At 48.1% G+C, this 25719-nt stretch overlaps 1 long non-coding RNA gene across 1 annotated transcript; it reads right to left on the minus strand.

The window, feature by feature from the left end:
- Window positions 1–10019: 10019 nt before the first annotated feature.
- LOC148778542 (uncharacterized) lies at window positions 10020–18288 on the minus strand. The gene is made up of 4 exons (XR_016038769.1): window positions 18159–18288; window positions 13596–15636; window positions 11578–11763; window positions 10020–10092 (listed from the first exon to the last, which is right to left on the minus strand). It is a non-coding gene; the product is annotated as an uncharacterized LOC148778542 (long non-coding RNA).
- Window positions 18289–25719: the final 7431 nt, after the last annotated feature.

Consider the following 25719-nt stretch of genomic DNA (forward strand, 5'->3'; position numbering starts at 1 on the left):
TGTGTGCGGCACGTGTGAAAGAGAGCGAGCGATATCTTGATTTTTCAAATACTGATTGGAGGCTGAGTGAGCTTTGCCTCAGGCAAGTCTGAGTCCTGGGCGCCCCCTGCACCCTGAGCAGTGGAGACACATCAGGCATGAAATGACGTGATTCAGGCGCGGACGGCCAGGCAGGCAGCAGTGTCTGGAACCCGGGTTTGTGACCAACAGGCCTGTTCACGGTATTGGGTCAACCTCTTTCTTCCAGATGCCTGTCATCAGTACCTCATTTAATTTTCACAAGAAGTCACTGAGATGGAGTGGGAGCTTGGGATTCACAGATGCAAGCAAACTACTATATATAAAGCAGAAAACTAACAAGGTCCTTTTCCATTATGGTTTATCACAGGATATTGATTAGAGCTCCCGGTGCTTAAGACCATTAGTTCTATAACACAAAACTTGGCTCATTCATTTGTTCACTCACTCACTCATTTAATCAACAAATATTCTCTAAGTGCCTACTACACACAGCGGTAATTAGGAGTAATTAGGTTTAGGGAGTAGTTACGATATAGGGCTTTCCTGGTGGCTCAGACGGTAAAGAATCTGCCTGCAGTGCAGGAGACCCAGGTTCAGTCCCTGGGTCGGGAAGATCCCCCAGAGAAGGGAATGGTTTCCCAATCCAGTATTCTTGCTTGGAAAACCCCATGGACTGGGGAGCCTGGCAGACATGACTGAGCATCTAACGCAGCTACTACTGCTTCCATGATATAGACCCAGAATGACAGTGGCTCGAACAAGGCAGAGGACTAGCTCTCTGTCACTGTTCATTGTATGTGTCACTGACAGGGCTATGGGATGCCCAGAGAGCTGGTGAAACATTATTTCTGAGTGTGTCCATGAGGGTGTTCCTGGCAGAGACTAGCGTTGGGATCAATAGACGCTCACCCATGTGGAGAAGAGGTGGCACATCACCCCATCTGTTGAGGGTGAAGAATAGAAGCAAAGGGAAGATGAATGGTGCATTTGCTCTCAGTTTGAGCTGAAATGTCAATCTCCTGCCTCCAACACCAGTGCTCGGGGTCTTGGGACTTCAGACACACACCACTGGCTCCTCTGGTCCCTGCACCTCTGGGTTTGGACTGGGATGGCACCACCAGCATCCCTGTGTGCCAGCTTGCAGGCAGCAGATGGTGGTACTTCTTGGCCTCCATAGCTACATGTGCCGATGCCTATAATATTTCCTCTTAGGTGTTTTTGTATTTCTATATGGACTTCCCAGTTTGCCCTAGTGGTATAGAACCTGCCTGCTAATGCAGAAGATGTAAGAGACTTGGGTTCAATCCCTGGGTTGGGAAGATTCCCCTGGAGGAGGGCATGGCAACCCACTCCAGTATTCTTGCCTGGAGAATCCCATGGACGGAAGAACCTGTAGGGCTATGTTTCATAGGGTTGCAGAGTCGGACATGACTGAAGTCACTTAGCATGCATGAACTTATGTTTATATGCCCCATTGGCTCTATTTCTCTGGGGGACCCTGATGTTGACAATCCGTCTTGTCAAAGTCCCAGCTGGCATGTCACTCAGATCCCACTACCTTGTGACTCAGCCCTTCTGGAGTGAAACCCATTTGCGGGGCCCAAAGTAGCCCCTGCCTCACCCCTGCCTCCTGCCAGGAGAAGAAATGCAGGGGAATGGGCATAGCTGGCAGTGGTTCCCTTCCTGCCCACTTATATCCATGGGCCAGGACTTGGCTCGTGACCATGCCCGGCCGCAAGGGAGACTGGGAATGGGGTCTTTATTTGGGGTGAACACAGGTCAAATTAAAATCAGGAGATCTGCCACTGCATGAGAGACTGGGACAGAGAGTGGGTGATAATTAGCAGGCACTGACAAAATTGATGCATAAAACAGACGTGCTCTTACCTTGAGGAGACTCATGGCCAGATGAATGTCAAATGACAAATGACCTCAAGAGTTATGCCTCCCACTGAGCTGAAGGATACCATGGAAATGCACAGGGAGTGCTAACGGGGGTCAGGCAGGGCAGAGATATCAGAGCAAAGACCTGCAGGAGGATAGGTTGGGGGGAGGGGAATGTGGGGGCAGTGAAGAGGTTCCCACCAGGCAGAGAGTGGCAGGACCTTGTGGCCATCAGGAAGGTGTCACTTAGAGGATTTGAAAGAAGGTTGCTGTGGCCAGAGTCCTATGAGCAGTGAAGGGGAGCATGGGGGCCATGAGATGAGAGGGGTGACTCAGGTGGACAGGGCTTCCTTCCCAGAAATGGTGGAAGCTTTGATGGAAGGGAGTGACCTAGCTGCACTTCAGATCATTCCACTTTATTGCCTGGTTTTTTAGAAACAGAGATCCTGGAAAGATTACAGGGGTGCCATGGGGGAAGTTGTCTCACTGGCAGTGGGGACAGAGGGCTTGCCAGGCTCTACTCTACTCCATGCTGGGCCTCTTAGACCAAATGAGAATCACAGGATGTTGGATTTGGGAAGATGCAGAGAGCATCCAGCCCAGCTCCTTTGTGGTCCAGGCGAGGTGGCTGAGCACAGAGAGGGAAAGACACTCAGCCAGGTCACCCAGCAGGGAGGCGGCAGAGCTGGAGCCAGAACTGATGCCTTGGCTGTCGGCAGGATGGAACGAGGCTGCTTGGGCTGGGGTCATTGGGTTGAATGGGTGTCACCTGGTCCCTGGGAGCTACCTGTCTGAAGCAGCTCCAGAAACTTAAATCTGCTAATTAATTTCTAATTCCAGCCCTAAGCCATAAAAATCAAACCACATACTGAGCTGTCCACAGTTGCCTGACAGCTGGCCTGTCTGATCCTGGCTGTCTGCTCACAAATTGGTATTAGTGGCACCAAGAGCAGATTAATGTGGTGACCAGGCACCCAGCAACTTGACGCCACCAGCTGGGCTGCTAAAGCTGCCAATCTCCCCCAGCTGCCAAGCAGCCCAGGCACCCACATTTCCCCAACCTTGGGTGGAGAGCAGTCCCAGGCCCAGCAAGAGATGGTTCTTCCTTTGGCCACCAAGAGATGCCACTGGTCCAGCAGAAGATACATGAGAAGGCGCATAAAGCATGGCCAGGAAGGCCAAGATTTCAGGGTTAGTAGAGCACTTCAGGGCCAGTGGGGGCCATGAACATTCATCATCTGAGCCAAAGCCCACATTGCACAGCTAGAGAACTGAGCCCAGAGAGGTAGGTGCTATGTCCAAGATCACGCAGCACAGGGCTGGAACTCTGACTCTTTCCCTGTCAATCTAATGTTTTTTCTGTTCTACCACTTGGAGGATGGACCTTTCCCACCATTATTAATCTGAACCTCTCTTTTATGGATTTGTTCACTTATGGATGGTCAATTAGCATCTCCTGAGCCCCTCCTGGTTGCCAGACACTGCACTGGGCACTGGGATATGGGAAGTAATCCTTGTAGAAAGGACTAGAGGCCTGACAGAGTCATTCATTGAGGTCAGTACAGTGTTCACTGCAGAACAGGGAAGGGGAAGACATCTCAGAAGGGATAAATGATGATGTGGGTTGCATTAGATAGGATTGGAAAAGAACACAGTAACAAAGCACCTGTCCTGTTAAATTCCAGGGCCAGTACGGTGATTTTAATCTGTAAAGACCCAGGAGATCCAGGCTTCTTGAACTTACTGCATCATTACCCCTAGAGAAAAGCTGTGGTCCTCTAGGGCCAAGACTGCCTAGAGCTCCAGCCATCACATCTGCATTCCAGGTGGCAGGATAGAAGGGCAGAAAGGAAAGAGGAAAACATATGGTCATCAAAACAAGGGTTACAAGAATGTTCAGTGTCAAGAACTACGAAGGGACCGAGATTTTACTCAGTGTGAAAGCTAGCATGTCAGCCTGCCACTATTTTACAGAGGTTGGCAGAAGATGCAAGAACCATAGACTTTATTACTCACAGCACAGCAAGTAGCAAGAGCATCAGTGTATTTGCGTCAGTTCCTCTTATTCTCAAGTCTCAGGGGGCAACGTGGATGGGACCAGATGGATGCTGCACACAGTGAGGCATTACAGGAGCGGAACCCTGACTTAGGGAACCTGGAGCTTTTATAATGGGGAGTAAGCACACCCGCCCTTTGCTCCACTGGGAGACACGTTCTTTTCCAAGACTCTTCAAAATAGAAACATCCTTGAAAGGACAACTTGTCCCTCACTTACAATATGGTAAAAATGCGAGAGACCCACGGGGGAGCTGTTTCTCAATACATGCAGCTTTATTCATAATAGCCCACACCCGGAAATAATCCAGGGTCCTTCAACAGGGGCATGGATATACTCATGCAATGGACGATCACTCATCAATAGAAACCACAACAAGGGTGACCCTCAAAAACATGATGCCGACCTAAACCCATCAGTCACAGGAGTATATGTTGTATGAATGATCCATTTAAGTGAAATTCTGGAGCAGGAAAAGCTAATTAATGGTGGAGAAAATCAGAACGATGGTTGCCTAGCAGTGGGAAGAAGGTTGAGGATGGACTGGGAGAAGGTGTGAGGAAACTTTCTAAGCTGTTGATTCTTAATATATTTGTCGGGACTCACTAAATGTACACTTGAGGTTTGTTCATTTCATTATATGTAAAAAGTGTACATCAAAATATTGTAAACAAATATACACTGACATATTTGGAAGAAAATATATTGGTGCTTGCAATTTTCTCTAAAATGAATCAAAAATATTAATAGGGTTGATGGAAGGATAGGAAGGATGACAGATAGGTAATAGATGGGAGATCGCTGGATAGATCATATGGAATTGAGGGGATGGGTATGTAAGAGTTCACTATACAATTATTCCAATTTGTCTATATATTTCAAAATTTTCAGAATAAAATAGGGGATAAAGAGATGGGGCAGAGGTCATATATCAGCTGTCCTTTTAGAAAGCTCCCAGAAGCTGCCACACGACAATACTGCTCACACTCTATTGGTTAGAAACTAGTCACATGGCCATCAACAGCAAGGGAGGCTGGGAAATGTAGTTCTAGGTGAATCTGGATCCTGGTAATACTTCTAACCCTGAGAAAGGAGAGAACAGATATTAGAGATCAATCTGCAGCCCCTGCCACGAGCATGACTGCTCTCAGCCCATACAGTGTCTTCATGCAAATTCAAAAAAGACAGGTCCTCCTCTGGGCTTGGGCCTGGGGCTTGGGGATGGCTCTGAGTGTGAAGCATGGGGCTGGTGCTGGCCTCACATGCCTCCAGGCCAGATGTTCTCAAGTGGGTGTGACCTGCACAGCATGCACTATAGTTCACTGTAGTTCAGTTGCTCAGTAGGGCCTGACCCCACGACTGCAGCACCCCAGGCTTCCTTGTCCATCACCAACTCTCAGATCTTTCTCAGACTCATGACCATCGAGTCAGTGATGCCATCCAATCATCTCATCCTCTGTCGTCCCCTTTTCCTCCTGCCTTCAATCTTTCCCAGCATCAGGGTCTATTCCAATGAGTCAGTTCTTTGCATCAGGTGGTCAAAATATTGGAACTTCAGCCTCAGCATCAGTTCTTCCAATGAATATTCAGGACTGATTTAAGCATACAGCATAAAGTTTGTCAGCTTTATTTATTAAAAGAAAAGATTGACCACTTAACTAAATAATTTCAATTTAATTTATTTCAGAAATCCTTTGAGAACAAAAATGAATCTGTTTCTGTGTTGGTTTGGTTTCCAATAAGAAAGCTACATGTGACAGACATAAAAAACAGACTTGTGGTTGCCAAGGTGGAGGAGGGGTGGGAGAAGGATAGATTGGGAGTTCAGGATTAGCAGATGCAAACTATTACATTCAGAATGGCTATACATGGTCTTAATGTATAGCACAGAGAACTACCCTATGACAAACCATGATGAATATGAAAAAGAAATGTGTATCTGTGTATTTCTGAGTCACTTTGCTGTAGAGCAGAAATTAACACAACATTGTAAATCAATTATACTTCAACAAAAAATTAATTACTTTTTTTAAAAAGAAGAAAATTACATGTGAATATCAGGAAGACAGTGTACTGGTTCCCATAGTCCAACCTTTGCCTCTGGAAACCCTCAATGTGACCCTCCGCAGACATCTGGAGAACACTTTAAAAAAAGAAACAAAACCCTTTTTTCTCCCCTTCCAGAGTCCAGTCCCTCACTCGTGGAGTTGTCAACCGCCTGTGGAATGTCCCTCCCAGAACAGAGGGGCTTCCCACTGAGTTGTCTGGTTGTCAAATCCCAGATCAGACCCTTGGGCCAACAACAGGCAGCACTGGGAAATCAATCCCTATAGCTGAGACTGGAAGAAGTGAGTTGTGCTTTTTAATGTTTCTGGAATGTGCTTGGAGATTTGGAAAATGGAAGCACTTGAAGAGCGTTGTGTAACCCGGTGGACTCTAAGCAGGAAGGTTGTCAGTGGGCTTTCCACATCGTGCATCAGTAGTTTATGTCTGGGCTACACATGGGATCTAAGTGGCCTGGAATTTTTCTGGAATGCATGGGATAACCCCAGGCTTGACTTCTTTGATGCCAGAGAGACCAGATTGCTCTGGGCCTGGCTCAGAAGCAGAACAGGAAGCTCTGAAACACAGAGTGTGTGTGTATGGTGGGCAGCAGAGCCCCCACATATGCAACCTGAAAACCTCCTTCCTTCCCTGTGGAGATGTGCTGCCCTGTAGGGCAGAGCAAGATACAGAACTCTCAAAAGCAGTTCCCTTTCTCAGCCTTTCATTTCCTTAGAAACGTGTCATCCTTCACCCCTGTCTCTCTGGGTCACTCCAGAATCTGACACTTTCCCAAGGCTACAGGGAGATGGAGCAGACCCATCTATTGCCTGGGGATTGCTGTGGCCCTTACCTGGTCTCCCAAGTTCTTCTTTTCTCCCTCTACAACCTGGTCTCCACACACAATCAGAGTCGTTGTCAAGAAAACCCTATGTCGACGGGGGCTAGGTGTAGGGTGGGGGCTGTTCATGACATTTCCAGGTGGGAGTCAGAGCCTGTGGGCCATGTCAGCAGATGCTTAGTGATCAACAGCAGCGGGCAGGAACCAACTACCTTAAAGTAGCAGGCTGGTAGGAATTAAGTGAGAGATGCCATCTACAAAGAGTCCTCTCTCAAAACTTTCAATCAGATATTTGGCCTAATGTCCCGAGTGGCTGTACAAGCAGAGAAGACGAATCATCACCCAGTGGTTCAGTATGTACTACAAGGTCCAGATAAATCTCCCCGCACCTGACTGTACTGCACTGACCCAAAGAGATGGAAAACGGCCCAAGCTGACTGGAAAAAGCAGCTGCTCTATGTGCTTTCTTCCAACATGCATGTAAAAATGTATACACATTTAAGCTGCAATGTATTTGGAATGCAATCTACATGAACAAATTCAGATGGAAATGTAATTCCCCTTTGGAACTGGCACATTTTGTAAAATCAGGGCTTAAAGATAAAATGACTTAAACCTGAGAAAAAAAGCAAAAGCAAAAAAACATTTTATGTTAGAAAGCAGGTTGGGTCAGTCCTCTGCTCAGAACCCTCCGCAGGTTAAACACCCCTGCGGAGATAAGTCTCAACTTTGAATTATCCTGGCTGCCACTGAGAACCCCAGGGCACTTGGTGATTCCTGACACCCAGACAAGGAGGCCCCAGTGTCAGCCAGCACCCCAGTGCACATCCTGGCCACTCACACCCCTTCGCTCCTGCACGCCAGCCTCCCTGGCTTCCTGGGTGGCTGCCCCAGGGCCTTTGTCCCTGCCCTGACCTCCTTTGGTCTCTGCTCACATGTCACCTCCACAGAGAGCCCAGCCTGTCAGTCCTACTCTTTCTTCTTGCTCATTATCCCTTGAGATAGTCTCACTCCGAGTCTCCCACTAGGGCCTGGCATCTTTGGTTTTGTTCTGGAACCCTCTGAATCTAGAAGAGAATGAGCACAGAGTAAGAGCCTCATTAAGTTTCTCAAATCGGGAGGAATGAAGAAGGATTGGCGCTGTCCTTGGAATAGCAGAACCCTGCCTACAGAAGCATTTTTCCCTGGTGACCAAGGAGAGGGGAGGGTGTTGGAGAAGGGTGCCTAAAAAACACAATAGTGTAGTAGGCACCAACGGTGGTTATGTGCTGGGTCAGGGCTTTGCCTGCTCACCTGTGTGAACCTTGCAGTCTCCTGACTTCGGCTGCACAGTGGGTATAATTGGGCTTGCTTCTGAGTGTGAGGAAGTAAGACTGGGGCCCATTTAAGGCTCAAGAGCATAATTATGAGTCATGAATATGTAAGCTCCAATTGGCTTGTGCTGTGCTCAGTCATGTCCGACTCTTTGAGAGCCTATGGACTGTAGCCCACCAGGCTCTGTCCATGGAATTCTCTAGGCAAGAATACTAGAGTGGGTAGCCATGCCCTCCTCCAGGGGATCTTCCCAGTCCAGGGTTCGAACCTGGGACTCCTGCATTGCAGGCAGATTCTTTACCATTTGAAACACCAGGGAAGCCCTTAACAGTTTTAGATACTCTCCAATTACCTGCTTTCTGTAATAATGAACTCTTACTGACTAGGAACAGAAGCCCAGAGAGGCATAGTATGTGGCCTGAGGATCCTGGGATCCAAGGCTAGAGCCACTAGAATGGTAACCCTGCTCTGCTTGGAACGAAGGACCAGATTAACTCCTGTTTAGAAATGGCAACCCACTCCAGAGTTCTTGCCTGGAGAATCCCAGGGATGGGGGAGCCTGATGGGCTTCCGTCTATGGGGTCACACAGAGTCGGACACGACTGAAGTGACTAAGCAGCAGCAGCATATTAATTGAGCTAAATGGCATCCCTACTGGGAACAATGAAGATGTCCTCAGGCACCTAGGCCTTTGGGATGGCCTTCACACTCTGACATCAGACCTTCACTTTCTAGATGAACTTGACCTACTTGAGTCATAGGTAGAATTTGCCTCCTCTGGGTTCAATGACCCTGAGCCTTCTGTTGGTCAGGCTGTGGCCAGGCCAGGGGATCTGCAGCTACATCCTTCACTTTTCCAGACCTTTGCACATCCGCTTCCCTGTCTCACCCCCTATCTGACTGACACTGCCCGCAGGCCCAACTAACACACCTCCGGCTCCACCTGCCCTGCGGCCTTCAGATTGTCTCTGGGCCCACCGTGGAAAGGGGCTGTTCAACACTTGCCCAGTGCTTTCCTGCCCTAGGGTCCCTTCCTTAGGACCCCAGCGCCACCACCCTCCCTTCTGCCAGGGTTGGAACCCAAGCAGTTCCCTGACTCTCCTTCCTGACACCCATGGCTCTCACCCCACCCACCCTGCCCGTGCACAAAACACCTTGAGACCTTGCTCTAATGCCTTGCCCCTGCCATCTCCTCTTTCAGACAAGTGCCCTGAATTCTCCTTCTCACTCCCACTCTGGCCCTGGGATCTCCTCCTCCAGCAGGTGCTAGAGGGAGTCTCGGGAGGCCCATCAAATCCCGTCACTGTGCTCCCAGCACCGGCTGCCCCTTCAAAGCCTTCTTGCATTCAGAAATCTGCGTGCTTTTCTAGACCCCACGGTCCAGAAAATTGCAGGGCCTCATGGAATCAGCCTTCTTGCTGTCCCTTGGCATATTCCAAACCTCTTCTGGGACAGAATATTTAAGAGGAAACCTGAAAGACAAGAGGAACCAGCCAGCTAAAGAGTCAGAGGAACAGTGTGTCAGGCAGAGGGAATGTCAAGAACAGGGGCTCTGAGGCAAAAAACCCCCAGCAGCTTTGGGATTGCCCAAGGCTTCCCTGATAGCTCAGTTGGTAAAGAATCCACCTGCAAGGCAGGAGACCCTGGCTCAATTCCTGGGTCAGGAAGATCCACTGGAGAAGGGATAGGCTACCCACTTCAGTATTGTTGGGCTTCCCTTGTGGCTCAGCTGGTAAAGAATATGCCTGCAATGCAGGAGACCTGGGTGCGTTCCCTGTGTTGGGAAGACCACTTGGAGAAGGGAAAGGCTACTCACTTCAGTATTCTGGCCTGGAGAATTGTATGGACTGTATAGTCCATGGGGTTGCGAAGAATCAGACACAACTGAGCAAATTTCACTTCACTTCAAGGCCTCTGTGGCTTGGTGTACAAGCTGAAGGCAGAGAGACGAAAGGAGAGAGGATGAATCATGGCCAGCTGGCTTAGGTAAGGAGTTTGGATTTTAAGAAGGAGTATGCCTGGATCTGGTTTATGTGTTCATGAACATTTACCCACCTGAGTGAGAATACTGGGGTGCTTTCTTAGCTCCTCCTCCAAGAACTCCCCTGCCCACTCCCAACACACACATACACACACCCCTTCCATCTGTCCCCAAGCCTCTTGGATTCACACCCCAAATTCCCTCTGGCCAAGTCAGTCCCTCCTGTTGCTTCTGCTATGATATCTTCTTAGGCCGAGTGACAACAGCCTAGGAATTATCCGCTGTCCCCCATGCCCCAGTGACAACCTCATTTGCTTACCCTCAACTCAGGGCTCCTACATCCAGGATCACCATGCCCCTTCATCTGCTCTAGTCACTGGAGCCCAAGCCTCAACCTCAGTGCAAAAGTCAAGGACTCATTTGATTGTTCCATGCAGTGCAGCAGTGAGGGCCCAGTGCTGCCAGACATTTAGACATTTCAGGAGATGTCTGAAATCCTGATTTGTATGGGAAAACTCCCAGTTTTAAAATATTAGCTCAAAATAAAAAATGTTTTAATGCTGGTAGAACCAAACAAATGCCATGGAGCAAAGTTAGTCCAGGACTTCTGATTGGCAGCTGCAAGCATGACATCTAGTCCAGCACCTCACAATCAATCTGTTCTTCAATCAACAACCCACAAGTTGGGACTGCTCACTGCTGCCAGGCATTGAGCTGAAGTAGCAAGAGATTCAATATCCTTGGTTTTCTCCTGGTCCTTTAAGGCTTTTCATGATTTCATTTAAACCTTCGGTTCACGTAGAATTTATTTTGGTGTAACATATGAAGTGAGGATCTAAATTCATTTCTTTTACAGATGGGTGGCCAATTGTCCCAATACCAAATATGGATAATCCTGTTTTTAAAATGCCAATTGACTATATAGTAACTTCCTATATATATTGGGTGACTTCCTATCATTTCTAAATTATATATCTCTCCATGGGCTTGTACCATACTTTTCATTATTTTAGTTGTATAATAGATTTAAAAGGCATGGAAATATCTGATGGAGTTATCTCTGCTCTTTACATTTCTTTTTCAAACTTTTCCTGGCTAATCTTGCTTGGGTATTTTTCCACATAAACTTTAGAATCAACTTGTCTAGTTCTATGAGAAATCCTCCTGGTGCTATCATTGTGATTGCGTTACTGTAGTTAGGGAGAACTGACTTCCTTACAAGGCTGAATCTCTTTATTCAAGAATATGGTGTAAGATCACATTTGTATTCTTCAGTAGCATTTAAAAAGTTTTCTTCACATAGATTTTGCACTTTTTAAGAGAATTTTATTGTTAGGTTGCTTTTGCTAATGGAATCTTTCTTTCATTGTATTTTAGTACTAGCTAACTGTGTATTTCAAAGCTATTGACAATAGAAAACTAACTGTCCCCAGTTACCTTACTCAATTATTTTGTCATTTCAATAAGGTTTTCAGTTGTTTCTTGTGGGTTTCCAAGCAAACAGTCAAACAATCTTCAAACTAGTAGGTCACTTCCTCCTTTCCAGGTTGATGCCTCTTTCCCATTTGATTGGCTGGGACTCCAGTAGATAGTGATGGTGTTGCAATATTTCTACGCTCTCCCCTGGTTTCAGATCCAAATATATAAAAGTCAATTTATGGCATTATTCGTGTAGTCTAACTTCTTTAAAGCTTTTTTTTTAGAAGGGGATCCATATGTAGAATCTTTGTTCCCCAACCAGGGACCGCCCCCCTACCCCTCACAGTGGAAGCACAGTCTTAACCACTGGACCATCACTGAAGTCCCCTCAAAACTTTTTTAAAGATCAAAATAAATATTGAATTTTATTAAATAATTTTTTAGAACACTAGAGATAAAATTTCTAGAGGTTTTAGAGACCAAAAAGGTCTCATAATGAGAATCATTGGACTTCTTAACATCAACCCAGAATACCAGATGCTGCTAGAGAGCTGCCTTCAGAATTCTGGGGGAAGACGATTTCCAACCAAGATTTAGGCAGCCAGCCAAACTGTCAATCAATTATCCAATAACTGAAAATCCCATATGCAGTTTCCAAGGAAGCTACTGGCGTACACATTACAACAAAATGAAGGGAGTCAACGAAGAAAGAAAATGGCTTAGGATCTAAGAAATAAGGATTCAACACAGGAAACAGGTGAAGGGAATTCTCAGGCTAATGATGAAGAGAAATGTCAGGACTTCCACTAGGCAGTGGCCAGGAGAACAACTGGTCCAGTTAGGAGCAGGAGGACAGAGTTCAAGAAAAATATAGAACTTACAGATTACCAGATATGTTTGAATGTATCGCTAGATGTTTAGACATGTTTGTGGGATGAATTAATGATGCTACAAGAAAAACAATTAAATGAAAAACTGAGGTAATTACTAACTCCGGGGGTGGGGGAAACTGTAGAAGATATCATTTACAACCATTAAATAGTATTTTGTTTAGCTATGAATGCTACTGGCTTTTCTGGTAGCTCAGATGGTAAAGAATCCGCCTGCAGTGCAGGAGACCTGGGGTCTATCCCTGGGTCAGAAAAATCCCCTGGAGAAGGGAATGGCTACCCACTCCAGTATTATTGCCTGGGAAATCCCATGGACAGAGGAACCTGGTGGGCTACAGTCAATGGGGTTGTAAAGAGTCAGACATGATTGAGTGGCTAACACTTAAAAATGCTATACATATAAAGAATGTAAGTGCTGAGTTTTCACTTAGCAACTGTCATAGAACTGTACTGGAAGGGAAAGTGGGGGTTTGTGTGTGGTGTTTGGTGGAGCATTAGCAATCTTATACAGGAGGAAGCCAATGCATATCTAAACAATAATGATAAAAAACGGTATTTAGAAATATAAAAGCAAATGTCAGAAGGAAGAGCTAAATGAGTTAAAAGTATTTGCTTCTGGGGAGGGCGCTAGGTGGTAAAAGGAGGACGGATTGCCACTTTTGATTATCAGTTTCATAGGATTACTTGATTTTAAAATTTTTCTGCATGAATATTTTGATAAAAATAGAAATTTGATTTAAAAATATTGCTGTGTGAAATAACTAAAGGCACCTTTTGTATCACTTCTGCTCCAGGCAAAATGAAAGTATGTTCCTCAGTTATGTCCAACTCTTTGCAACCCCATGGACTATAGCCTGCCAGGATCCTCTGTCCATGGGATTTTCCAGGCAAGAATACTGGAGTGGATTCCCATTCCCTTCTCCAGGGGATCTTCCCAATCCAGAAATAGAACTCAGGTCAAAATGAGCTGACCAAAATTTTGATAGACCAAGACACCAGTCCCAGCTCCACAAATTATTAGCTGTATGACCCTAATAATAGGCAAGTTGCTCAGTCTCTCTGAGTCTCTGTTTTTTCATCTAGAAAGTTGAGATAATACTTGTACCTACATTGTAGAGTTACAGAGAAGATAAAATGAGATCATACCTGAGCCTGCATGGAGAAGCATCCCATAATGTAGTCTGCCATCCTGGTTATTGTTTCAATTTTGCTTTCTTAAGTTCCCAAGTGATTAGCCTTAAGCAACTCACCTAACTTCTCTGAGCCTCATCTTTAAAACTGGAACAAAATACTCTGAGCCTCTGAGGAGATAAATGGGATAATGGGTGTAGACTACCTGTCACCTAATCTGTCTGAAGATCAGACACCTCCTTTTTAAAACAAGAAAATCCTTTTAGGGTTTTCTGAGGATGAAATTAAATGACATAGCTGAAACCTCTAGCACAGTTCCAAGGACACATTTATTAACTTTAAAAAGCTAGCAATGGGTAAAACTAACAACCTTTTAAAGTCATAAAAGTAAGAAAACCTTAAACATATGCTATATGTCAATATGTCAATTATATCTTAATAAATGTGAAAAAACACAAAAATGTTATATGTTGATTACACAACATCTGGAAATTTTAAAGTTGAAAAACAAAAATCATCAGTAACTGCAGTGTTTTCTAATATATATATTTTTTGCCTTTTTTCAGGGAATAGGGGCCTCATGGACTGTGGGATCTTAGTTCCCCAACCAGGGATTGAACCCTGGCCACAGCAGTGCAAGTCCCAAATCCTAACAATGAGGCCACCAGGGAACTCCCTGCATCTATTTATAGTATCAGTCAATATAGGACAGTTCATGCTGCGGGGGAAACCATACAGAAATTTCAGCAGTTTAACAGCACAAAGGTTTATTTCTGCTCATATCCAGACCACATGAGTCCTGGTGACTCTCAGAGGTGCTGCTCTCCCCAAGGTGGCTCCTGTGACCTCCTGGTCCCTGCACATCACCAATGTTCCCAGGGCTGCTAAGCCCACAGGAACATGAGCTGGGGAGCCCCCAGCCAGAAATTAAAACACTGCCATTTACTTTCCTCAAGTGTCATTGGCCAAAGCAAGTCATATGGCCACTCCTGCTCTAGGGGAGGTTGAGAAGGTGAAATTCTCCAACTGCATCTGGCAGGGGGTAGGGGTGGGAGGATAGGTGAGCAGTGGCATGTCTACCCTGCACATTACAGAGCAGACATCACATCGTGGATAGGGTTCTGCCAGCTGCTTTTGTCTCTAACCATTACATTAGGAACTACTCTTTGGAAACACGTGGTCAACATGCAGCTCTAATAAAACTTTTAAAGTGCTGTGGTGACATGCTTCCCCTTTCCTTTTTCTCTTCGCCCCCTTACAGCCTAGGGAGCTGTGTGCAGGTGGCAGGCTTCAGCCTCAGCTCTCTGCCTGCCTTCGCTTCCTCCAGCCAACGAAGTACAGGCAGGTCCTGCCATTGCTTCTCCGTGCTTGTGCAGCTCCGCAGTGTCGTTCTCTCCAGAAGTAACACGTTTGGAGGTGAGGCCAAGAGAACCTGCTGAACAACTGCCGGCTTAGCAGCTCCACACGTGGGGTGCGGCTGCACGTGGCTCTGCTGGGGCCTCCTTGCGCAGACAGTCAGCTGCGGGTGCGAACGTGCAGTGTTAAAAGTGACACCAGCGCGGTGGAGGCGTCGTTGTCAGCTGTTGCAGGAGATGACACCCGGGCCTGCAGGGTTGAGTGAGAGTTCGGGGAGCGGCAGCCCCTCCTCGCTTGGTCCCAGGATCCGGGGTCCAGGAAACTGAAGCTGTGGGGATGTTGAGGACTGTGTGAGGTCTGGAGGCTGAGCACAGGAAGGGAAGTGGCCCCTTGAGGCAGGAACCCTCCTCTGCAGGAGGGTTGCCAGGGTCCAAGTCCTCCAAAGAACTTTTGCTGGGTGCCCAGTTCTGGTCACATATGGAGACAGCTGTGATGTTTACAAAAGAGGTAAAATACAACCGCTAAGGTTTATAATCCAGCTGTGGAAATGTTACTGATGCACTGGAAACATTGAAACGAGGATGCAAATTGTACTCTTGTCTGGCATTGGGCAGGCAGTTGGCAGAGTGTCAGAGGCCTTTGGAGGAGGGAGAGTTTGGTGAGGGCACAGAAATGTTCCCAGGGGCTCTTTTCTTCTTAGCTGCTGCCATCCATGGAACCCCAGAGAGGAAGAGAGGGAAGAGGAAGCAGGGCATTAGTTCATCCTTCAGCAGTGTGTGATCAGGTCAAGGATGTTGCTTTGCAGGTGGAGAAACTGGGGCCTGGAGGACTTAACCAGCTTCGCTGAAGGCAGAGATGCCACCAGAGCCAGGACTGTGCAACCCAGTGCCTTCTGCAGGAAGCCTGGTAAGCATTTTCTCACATAGGCTGAGGATATAACTCTAAGGTCTGCCCTGTGTACCGCACCAGCTGGATCTACATTCATTGTAAAGTAAAACCCAACAACATTGACTCTTTTGGGTGTGAAATAAAACGACTCGCCTCTAGTTTTACTGTTTACAAAGCACTCTCCTGTTTATCATCTCATTTTCTCTTCACAAGAACCCTGTGACAAACCCATTATAACTACCATTTTGCAACTTAGGAAACTGAGGCTTGGAGAGGAAGTGCACTGTGTTCACAAAGCCTCTTGGGGGCAGAATGGACCCCAATGCCAGGGAGTCTTTCATCTCACTAATCACTCAACATAACGCAGATCTTAGTTAATTTGCTTGTCTTATCCAATTTCCTCTTCCAACAGGGCTTGCCTTCCACAAGTCCAGCCTGCAGCTGATTGGACCAAGGGTAGAGAGGGGCCTGCTCATTGGCTGACCAGTAGCCAATCAGGTATGTTTGTTGGTTTCTCCAAGTCTTCACTGGAGGCCCCCAGCTGGGGAGCCCAGGCCTGACTTCCGCACGGATATTGTGATGAAGTCTGTGTTTGCCTGCTCGTTAGGTCCTCAGTGCTGCTCTCATTTCTCCCTCAGCCACCTGCCCTCCACACTCCTACAGGCCCTGGAACCTGTGAGCCCTGGAGCCCTAATAACTTCTCCCATTCTCTATCCAAGGCGAGTACGATTTCCCGCTCCGTGAAAGGAGCCCCGTGAATCCGAATAGACTGGGCTCTGCTCTGCGGCCCCAGCAAGGCATCTTCTGCCCTTTCAGATTACTCTTCTGTAGGGGAAGCATTGTGCTTGCCTCAAGAGTTGCAAGGGCAGATTACAAAAGTATTATCAGGCCTATGTATGCTGCTGTTTAGTATTGCATTAACCTGCACAAGGTTTGTTTATTTTTATTCATTTGTCACTTCTTTCTAAGTTGGGTTTTCTTATGAGTTAATATTTCCTCAGTGGTTTCTTGTCTCCTTCTTCCCTCTCTCCTTTTCTTTCTTCTTTTCTTCTTTCTCAGACACCACCTTATCTGTTTTAAGGTATTTCAAATTCCTAAAATATGAACTGTTGAGTGGTCTGCCATTTTGCCCTAAAATGACTCTGGGCTCTCGTGGCCTGTTTTTATCTGTACCATATGATTTTATTTCATCAGAACTTCATGTATTTGGACAGTAATAAACAACACAGAATCTGAAGAAAAAAAAAAAGAATTGTAAGTGCAGGACCACTGGGCCCCGCCCAGCCAGTGCTGAGACCGGAAGCGACATTTCCAGCAGCGCCTGACCTCAAAGCTATCCTGTCCTCACTGTGCTCACAGGCTCAGGCTTGAACAACTTGTTTTAACAGGTCTCACAAGCCTCCTTCCAGGGATGCATTTGACAAGTGTTTGGTGAACGTGTCCGTCACCACTCTGTGAGCACGTGTTTCAGGTTTGCTTCCAGCTCTGGCCACCCCCAGTTTGTTTTCCTGTTCACCTTGATGCTTGTTGTGGAGCTGGGCTCCTCTTATGCCAGTTGTTTTACTTCCTTCTTTGCATATGCTTCAAATTGCTCCTCTGGCTTTGCTGTCCTTTCAGCTCTGGGTTAAACATCATCCTCTCCATCAGTGCTGGGGAAGCTGGATTTTGGCCCATGCTCTGATGGACTTTGGGTGTGCCTCTGCCCTGCAAGTGTAAGTGGGACTTCTACTAGATTGGATCATATAAAATATGCTTATTTGTAAGACTTAGTCTTAGGCCTGGCTTTGAGATGCTGCTGAGAGTCCCAGGAGCCTGAAGTCATTTTCACAGCCTGTAGATAGTTCATCTTCCCCATCCTGACCCCATTCCCCTCTGTATCCTTATCCCTTCTTCAAGCTCTCCCCTTTCCTCTGTCACCAAATAACCTTGAAAGTGTGGTCTCCAAGGCCAGCTCTTCTACTCCATCCTGTTGGCAGGCCCAGGGCTGCCTCTTCTGTACCTGCTTCCTGTGTACCTGAATTGTCTCAGCCCCAAGGCCATATCTCCCACTCTCGAATACCCTCCTTTACCCCACAGTAATCCTGCCTTTTCTCCTCCTAGGTTTCTCTCTCTCAGCTTCCATTTTTATTCCTGGACTCTTCCCTTCTGCTAACACCTCTCAATCTTCCCTGGAAGCACATCTTAACCTCAGTTTACAGATGAGAAAACCAAGGCTGGGAGAACAGAAGGAAGCTGCCTGCAGGACTGCATCTGGGAAGCTATGCAGCAGCGGTTTGCATGGAGTCTGAGTGAAGACTCACCCCAGCTTCACCCCGCACAGCCCATTGAACTCACCAGGTGTGACCTGCCATCCACCAAACTCATGATGCAGACCTGGCTTCCACTCAGTGGGAGCCTCTCACGGCCCCTCGCTGCAGCCCTTTTCTCCCATGAGGCCACCCATCATGATTTTTCTCTATCAATTCACACCACGATGTCATTTCCCCCTTTCATGTTTCTGTCATCATGAGTAAGGCTGCACATCTCATTTCTTGAGCAGCCGTTCTTACTTCCTTTCTGTGAGTGGCCTGTTGCTATTTGCTCGTTTTCTTTGGGGAGGTTGATTTTCTTCCTACTGTAGGAGTGCTTTCACATTTAAGGAAACTCACCCTTTGCCATATGTGTTGCAAATATTTTTCCAGATTTTTTTTATAGCGGAATTCTAATATAATATGCAGTCAAATTTTCAATATTTATTTTTTGGCTTGACATTTACTGTCAATCCAGTTGGCCTTCTTCTGCAGTATTCTTCTGGGCTTTTGGGGTATGAGGTCTCCCTCCACTCTGCCCTGAATCGTGTAGGTTGATGATGTGTATACCCAGTTTGCCGGCCTTCCTTTTAACGTTACGTTTCAGCTTCCTCAAAATCAGGGTGAAAGTTACATGTGAGCCTGCTCTCCTGAGGATGCTCTGGTGAGGATGCAGAAAACGGAGAGCAGGTGGTCCATCACGGTCCATCTACCCAGGGCTGTCCAAGGGCCAGGGCGGCAGGAGGCCACTGGCTGAGAAGGGATCTCCAGCAGGTGGGTGAGTGAAGGCTAGGGGAGGGGAGAAGAAGGAATTGGGGTGAGAGGGCGGACGGCAGGCTGGGGACCCTGGAGTCGCGGGCTGAAGCAGAAATGAGCATGGTACGCACACAGGCAAAAGCGGCGACTCTCCCCCCTGCAGCGGGCGGCAGGCTCTGGGGTCCCTGGGGTCCAGGGGCGGGTTCTTGGCGCGGTCTGGTGATGCCCTAATTAAGCCGCGGGTACATTTCCCAGCCCAACTGTCACCCGCGCGCTACGCAAGCCAGGAATGAATATTCCCAAAGCGCCAACAGAAGGAAGTTCTTCATAAAAACGGAGCCCGAGGGCGTGAAGGGAAAACAAGCCCTGTTCACACGCAGGCAGCGCATCCGCTCGGCACAGCCCGGAGGAGGCGGAAGCGCGGCCGGTGGGGCGGCGGGGCGGGCGCCGTGAACCCCCAGCGCGCAGATGCCTAGCGCCCCGGGAGCTGGAGGCTCTTTTCCTGCCGAGTCTTTTTTGCCGAGCCCCATGGGGGCTCCTCCCCGGGGCTCTGGGGCGCTGGGCATCACCTCCGAGGACCGAGGTGCCCCCCACCCCACTCCCAGCGGCAAACAATCCGCAGCGGGCGCTGGCCTGAGTCTGGCGGTTTGCTGGGGCACCCTTGCCCCGAAGTCCCCAGACGCTCTGTCTGTCCGCTTTTTGACCCCGTGATCTTGAACACACCACTCCCCTTCTTGTGCTTCTGCTTCCTTCTCTGAAACGTGAGGCTAATAACAAACACCCTCCTCTGCTTTTAAGGATGGAGGGAGATCCGAGTACATCACTTGCCGTATTCATGGCTCTGGTAAAGGAGAGATTTGAGGGGTGGAGAGCAGAGATGTTTTGAAAAAGTTTCTCCCTTCCCTGCTCCAAGGACTTCCCTTTCCATTCCTCCACCTGCTGGGGTAACTGCAGGAAGGCTCTTCAACAAGAGTTCATCACATGGAGCCCTCTAACTCTTCCAGGGCTCCATTCAGCCACAAAACAGTCATCAAACTGGAGATGATGAAGTCCATCCCACTGAGCCTGTCAGCATCCCTGGCTCCAGCTGCTCCCGGGCACCTAGCCCTAGCCAGGTCCAAATCTGGTGGTTCCAGAGCCAGCCACCTTGCTTCCCTCCCCTCTTCCTCCTGGTGCCTCTTCAGGGGCTTTAGTGAGGGTGGGGACAGTGTAGGCTTGGGGGCCAGATTTCCTGGGATTGATCTCAACTTGATGGTCCAGATAGCACCTTGCTCACTACAGGCCTGTGTTGTTATTCACTCTGCACTCAATTTGCCTCCTCAAGCTTGATGTAACCTCTCCTTTCATCTGCCAGTCTCTCTGCTTGATTGGCAGCTCCAAGGGCAGGTGCCAAGCCTCCTTCATTCTGCTTCTCCAGTGTCTAACACAGAGTCCAACACGCAATAGGTGCCCAATGAATTTAACTGGCGATGAAGTTAGTGCCCCTCAAAGAATCTCTGTCCACAGATAACCAACATCTGGAAAGTCTAAAGTTCCACTGTTGGCCAGTTCTTTGGGGATCACTGGCTACATCATTTGTGGAATCCACCACAAATGAAAACGCAGGCCTTTAGTTAAAATGTTAAGAATTTCAAGATGGTGATGACATAGTACTAAATTCAGCCCTGTGAGCACTTCTGAGCATGGGTCCTGCACTCCTGCATGGTTGCCCATCCGTTAAGTAGCCCAGCCCTTGGGTCTTGGGGGGTAAGTGCCTTGAGTGTGTCCTGTTAAGATATTGTAACCACTTCCCTTGCTGGGCACTGCCTGTAAGGTGATCATGCTCAGCCGAAGAGCAACATTTCCCTTCCTAGGAAAGACCTGCTGAAAATTCTGGAATCAGTGGTCAACGATGTGTCCATTCATTCAGGCCAATGAAGTTTTGATTTAAAACAAGACCCTAAGTAGATTCTCCTTCTGCTCGCCAAGTCTTTGGCCCTGTGTCTATGTATTGAGTACTTGCTGTGTGCTCCAAGCCCCAGGAATATAGCAGTGACCAGCATAGATGAAGCCCCTGACCTCCTAGGTCTGTTCCTGCAGGGGGGAAGGCAGAAAATAAATATAAATAAGAAGACAAGTATACAGTATAAGGTCAGGGAATACCCAATGCTATTTGGCAAAAGAGAAAAAAAGGCAGCCTAACTCAACAGAATGGGGTGGGTGTAATGACAGAGTGGTTAGGGAAGGACTCCCTAAGGGTGTATCTTTGGAGCAGAGACCTGGATGAGGTGAAGAGGGACCATGCCCAGGCTTGAGGACAGAGTGCTCCAAACTGGGAATTGCAAATGCAGGAACATGACTGGCAAAAGCAGCAAGGGGGCAAGCAGTGGTGGTGTGGGAGGGGCTAAATTCGGAGAGGTCCCTGGGACCCAGAGCAGGCAGGGGCCTCTTAGCTCCAAGAGGAGTTTGGATCTATGTCTTAGCCACAGGCCAACAACTCATTCATGTCATTGACAGCAGGCTGCCATATTCCCTTCCTCGAGGTGATTCTCAAACTACTTTTCCTCCAAATACTGAGCTTCTGTGTTTCAACCTTGCCTTTCAAGGCCCTGGAAAGACGGCAGGGGATGCAGGAAATGAGAGAGTGCTGGGTTTGACTTGTTCTTCTGCAGTTACTGCTTTGAGACTTAAGATCCCTAAATTGAGAGTTTTATCTCATCCTGCAACTTTGTTGGGAGGGCTTGGGATATAAGGCATCTAGTAGGAACCCCAGCACACAAGAGGCACTCAGAGGTATTTGGTAAGTATTCGCCTCAGTTATCACTACCTTTTACCCTTTCCAGGGGGCTTACCGTTGGTTTTCATCACAGCATCACTAGAATTCCACTGTCTCATCCTACGGGGAAAAGATAGTTTTGTCCTGAGCATTGTTTTCAAGTTTCTTTCCTGAGGGGACAAAAGAAGGGAATTTAAAGTTTTCATTCTATCAATCCCATGCCTGGCACTACTATACATGATTCCATATCATCCTCCAGCAAGCCCAGAGCTCCCATTTCATGGGCACAGAAGCCGAGGCTCAGAGGAGGTCAGGAAAGTAGTGACACAGCTAGGAAGTGGCAGGCTGGCAGTCAGCCTGCGGCTCCTTCCATGGTTTTCCTGGGAAGGAAACCCAAGAGTATATTATGGGCACAGCTGGGCTCTGGGGCCCAATGCTGGTGTCTGCTTGTGCTTCCTCCAGGGAAGTTGGATACTGTTGCCTGCTACATGCCTTAGTTTTCCCATCTGTAAATTGGGGAGAATAACCATAGCATTATTGTGAGAAAGAAATGAGATAACCTGTGTGTGGACCGAGAACAGTCCTTGCCTGGCACACAGTTATTGCTCAGATCATCTTAACTATCACATTATTGGAAAGTCATAACCCAGTGTTTTCTTATTATCAATAATACGTTGTGAATCAGACCCCCCAAGCCTACCCTTCCCTGGGCTGCACCAGAGACAGTGACCCGGGGGGCAGCTTGGCTGCGAGGTCCCCTTTGGTGGCCGTTGATGACCACAGCTCTATCCCACTCCACGTGCTCGTCTGCACTTGGTCCTTGCACTTCCCATCAAGAGGTGAAGCTGGATTCACCTCCCCCTTGAATCCAGGGCAAGAAGTGATATTGCCTGGGTTCTGAGCCTGTATCAGAAAAGGCCAGGAGGCTTCCCTGCTTCTCCTGAGATGCACTTTCTCAGAAAGCAACTGCCCCAGAAGAAGCCCAGGTAGGAGTTACCCTGCAGAGGCCCTGAGTTTGTACCCAGACATGCCAGTGTGCCAGTGAAGTCTTGTTGGACCCTTCAGACCAGTCCATCCATGGTCAATGCCACTCAGAGCCCTGCCCAAGGTCTCCCCACCCCAGGCCTCTCTGAAGTCAGCAGGGGTTTGCTGTCCCGCAGCAGTGCAGAGGGGCAGGGGTGGGAGTGTCAGCTGAGGTTGGCTGCTAGGCAGGCCTAGGGGTGCCTCAACCTGCTCTGAGGGTTCTGACACACTCATGTGGGGTCTGGCCTGCAGAAGGGGAGGCCCCACTTGGGGCTGCCTGTGAGGGCTACCCCAGGAATGCCCTCAGCCTGCTGTCCTGGTGCACGTCTCTTTTTAGCTCCACTTTCTGTGAAGTCCTCATGGATTGGGATTGGCCATGGTGGAGATATCCACACCATAGAAATTGACAAATCAGGCTTCCCCGCCTCCCTCCTGGGTAGGGCCTCTGCCCTCAAGGATCTCTCATCTCCTCAAAGGAGACAGACCTCATGTGACCACATCATCCCTACAGATCCGCAGTCCTCAACACTGGGAGCAGGGCGGCCTAGGTTTACCAAGGAGATAGGCCTTCTGTCTCTTGCTCCTCTGACCATTTGCCTAAGTCCCAGGCTTCGCTTTCTCACACAGACTCCAGTTAGCAGCATTCCTCCCATTTTATAGCTGGGCAAACTGAGGCCTCTGAAGGTCAAAGGTCTTGCTGGAGTCTATGCAGCTTCCTGAGGGACAGAGATGACAGTCAATCTCATGTCTCTTGAGCTGAAGGGGCCTTAGAAATCATATGTCCAGCCTTCTCCTTGTTCAGGCTGCAGGAGCCCCAGACAGGGAGGAGCTTGCGTGCAGGCCCACAGTAGGTTGTAAGTAAAGTTCAGGATCCCTGACCCCTACCTGAGCTCCCCCCCACACCCCTTTTCTACCCCCAGATCCCTCCAGTGGCCACTCCCACCTCTGACAGCGACCCTGGTTTCTAGAATGCATCCCACAAGCCCCTTTTGGGTGGTTTGTGTACAGGGTCACATAAAGGCATCACCCCCATTCTGTCCCTGACCCGGTGTCCCAGCCCTGAGTCTCCCTCCCACATGCTTGACTTGGCTGGGAGTTTGCCCCAGTCCTTTTTTTTTAGCTAACAAAAGTATACTTTGAAGGTTTAATTAAAAATTCACAGCAAATACAATTTTGGGACATAATAATCAGAGCATACTTCATGATGCTGTCATGGTAGTCTATGATACTAGCTTTTGGGTAAAACTGAAGTACACTTTCTTTGGCAACGTGGGCCTTTGATCTTCCAACATGTTCTTTTTGAAACAAAAGCTGCCTGTTGAGGTTGCTGACATCAATAGTTAGTATCCAGATCAATCAGGTCGATGTGGGAGAAGCTGGTGAACACGAGGTTTTTGAGGAGCTCGCAGCCGATGCCGCCCACCCCCACCACCAGGACCTGGCCCCCAGTCGCGTCCTCAGCCAGCTCCTGGGGCAGCCCCCATGACAGTGCCATGGCGAGAAGACCATGAGCCATGGCGGGAGGCTGAGGCGGGAGAACTGAGCCACAGCCGGAAGCAGATCAGCCCTGGTCCTTCTGCACTTTGTATTCTGCTTATCTCCTTGCAGGGTCAATATTTGCTATTTAAATGATGCTATTTGCTTGCGTTTGAGATTTTGCATTTTGCCCTGTATTCTGGGACCTGGAAGGGAGAATCTGGGGTCACTGAGGTGGCCTGGAGCTCCCAGTAGCCCCTGGGAGCTGAATAGCCCCTGGGAGCTGAATTCACTGCCTAGCAGTCACTCTTTTTTTCACCACTTTATCCATATTGATACTTAGACACACGCACCTTCTCGTGTTCACATCTATTCGATCAAAAAAAAAACAAAACCCAAAGCAACCCTTTCTTGAATGCCAGTCTCCTGGTAGGCCCTTTTAGGTCTGGGAAGCATGGAAGTGAAGGAGTAGAGTGGGTGGCAAAGACTGGCACTCTTGCCAAAAACCTCACTCTATCTCCAGGGTTAACCCTGCGAGGTTACAGCTCCAGGGTCCCCTGCAGGTGGATGTGGTCAGTCACTGGAACATTGGCGAAAGAGGCAAATACCACTTCCCAGGCCTGTCTCAAAATGATCTCCAAATCTCCTCCATCTTCCAGCTAGAATCAGAAGATCCGGTGAAAACTCCAAGGTTGCAGCAGCCAAGATGGCAGCTGCTGAGATACACGTAGCTATGTAAATGGAAACTCAGTAAAATTCAGAATTCAGTTTCAGCCATATTACAATTGTTCCCTAGTCACATGTGCGCAGATATCTCGTCTCCCATGGTGGGTGCTGCTTCAAGACCCCAGGGTCCTGCATGACCCAGTGGAAGGCCGCCCACCCACCAGAAATGGCCATGTTGAGTGGTGTGTGAGAAAGAAACAAACTTTTACTGAGTTCAGATGGGGGTGGAGTGGGTGTTTGTTATTTACTCTAAGTGATATGCATCCTGGCCTGGAGGAACTACTGCAGGTTAGTCCAGGAGCAGCCCACAGACAGTCAAGCTTGGGCAGCAATGCTGAGACAGAGCAGGACACAGAGGCTTCTAGAGCCTGAGTCGGGATGAGGTTGTCTTGTTGTTGTTGCTGTTCAGTTGCTCAGTCATGTCCAGCTCTTTGTGACCCCATGAACTGCAGGCTTCCCTGTCCTTCACAATCTCCCAGAGTTTGCTCAAACTCATGTCCACTGAGTCGATGATGGCATCCAACCATCTCATTCTCTGTTATCCCCTTCTCCCCCTGCCCTCAATCTTTCCCAGTGAGTCAGTTCTTTGCATCAGGTGGCCAAAGTATTGAAGCTTTAGCTTCAGAATTAGTCCTTCCAGTGAATATTCAGGATTGATTTCCTTTAGGATTGACAGGTTTGATCTCCTTGCTGACCAAGGAACTCTCAAGAGTCTTCTCCAGCACCACAATTCTTTATGGTCCAGTTCTCACGAGGTTAAGGCTCAAAAATGCCCTTTCAGACTTGAGTAAGATTTAACTGAGAATTGTGACTCATGCATCCTTCCTTTTATCAAAGTATTTTCTCAGGTAGAGCTCTGCTAAGCTCACAG

This window comes from Moschus berezovskii, chromosome 2 (genome assembly GCF_049115385.1).
Source record: "Moschus berezovskii isolate FMDL1 chromosome 2, NW_MosBer_1.0, whole genome shotgun sequence".
NCBI classification, from domain to species: domain Eukaryota; kingdom Metazoa; phylum Chordata; class Mammalia; order Artiodactyla; family Moschidae; genus Moschus; species Moschus berezovskii.